Consider the following 1,366-nt stretch of genomic DNA (forward strand, 5'->3'; position numbering starts at 1 on the left):
GTATTAACAGCCACAGAAGCATGTTATAACACTTCAAACATCAAGAAAACCATTCAGACAGAAGTTATATGCCAAACATTGTAAATGCATTGAAAACACTATTCAGGAGCTGAAAAGCACTTTAGAGCAATGAAAGTATGAAAGTCTCAAAAACGGAATCTAATGGCTAAACATCTTCACAAAACACGTTTTCCATGTATTAACAGCCACAGAAGCATGTTATAACACTTCAAACATCGAGAAAACCATTCAGACAGAAGTTACATGCCAAACATTGTAAATGCATTGAAAACGCTATTCGGGAGCTGAAAAGCACTTTAGAGCAATAAAAAAAGGAAAGTCTCAAAAACGGAATCTAATGGCTAAACATCTTCACAAAGCACATTTTTCATGTAATAACAGCCTCAGAAGCATGTTATAACACTTCAAACATCGAAAAAACCATTCAGACAGAAGTTATATGCCAAACATTGTAAATGCATTGAAAACGCTATTCAGGAGCTGAAAAGCACTTTAGAGCAATGAATAAAGGAAAGTCCAAAAAACGGAATCTAAAGGCGAAACATCTTCACAAAACTCCTTTACCATGGACAAAAACAGCCACAGAAGCATGTTATAACACTTCAAACATAAAAAAAAACATTCAGACAGAAGTTATATGCCAAACATTGTAAATGCATTGAAAACGCCTATTCAGGAGCTGAAAAGCACTTTAGAGCAATAAATATATCAAAGTCTCAAAAACGGAATCTAATGGCTAAACATCTTCACAAAACACGTTTTCCATGTATTAACAGCCACAGAAGCATGTTATAACACTTCAAACATCAAGAAAACCATTCAGACAGAAGTTATATGCCAAACGTCAATGCATTGAAAACGCTATTCAGGAGCTGAAAAGCACTTTAGAACACTGAAAGTATGAAAGTCTCAAAAAGTGAATCTAATGGCTAAACATCTTCACAAAACACATTTTCCCACATATTAACAGCAACAGAAACATGTTATAACACTTCAAACATCAAGAAAACCATTCAGACAGAAGTTATATGCCAAACGTCAATGCATTGAAAACGCTATTCAGGAGCTGAAAAGCCTTTAGAGCAATAAAAAAAGGAAAGTCTCAAAAACAGAATCTAATGGCTAAACATCTTCACAAAGCACATTTTTCATGTAATAACAGCCTCAGAAGCATGTTATAACACTTCAAACATGAAAAAAACCATTCAGACAGAAGTTAAATGCCAAACATTGTAAATGCATTGAAAACGCTATTCAGGAGCTGAAAAGCACTTTAGAGCAATGAAAGTATGAAAGTCTCAAAAACGGAATCTAATGGCTAAACATCTTCACAAAACACGTTTTC

Source organism: Hypomesus nipponensis, chromosome 16 (genome assembly GCF_054491055.1).
Source record: "Hypomesus nipponensis isolate SF chromosome 16, ASM5449105v1, whole genome shotgun sequence".
NCBI classification, from domain to species: domain Eukaryota; kingdom Metazoa; phylum Chordata; class Actinopteri; order Osmeriformes; family Osmeridae; genus Hypomesus; species Hypomesus nipponensis.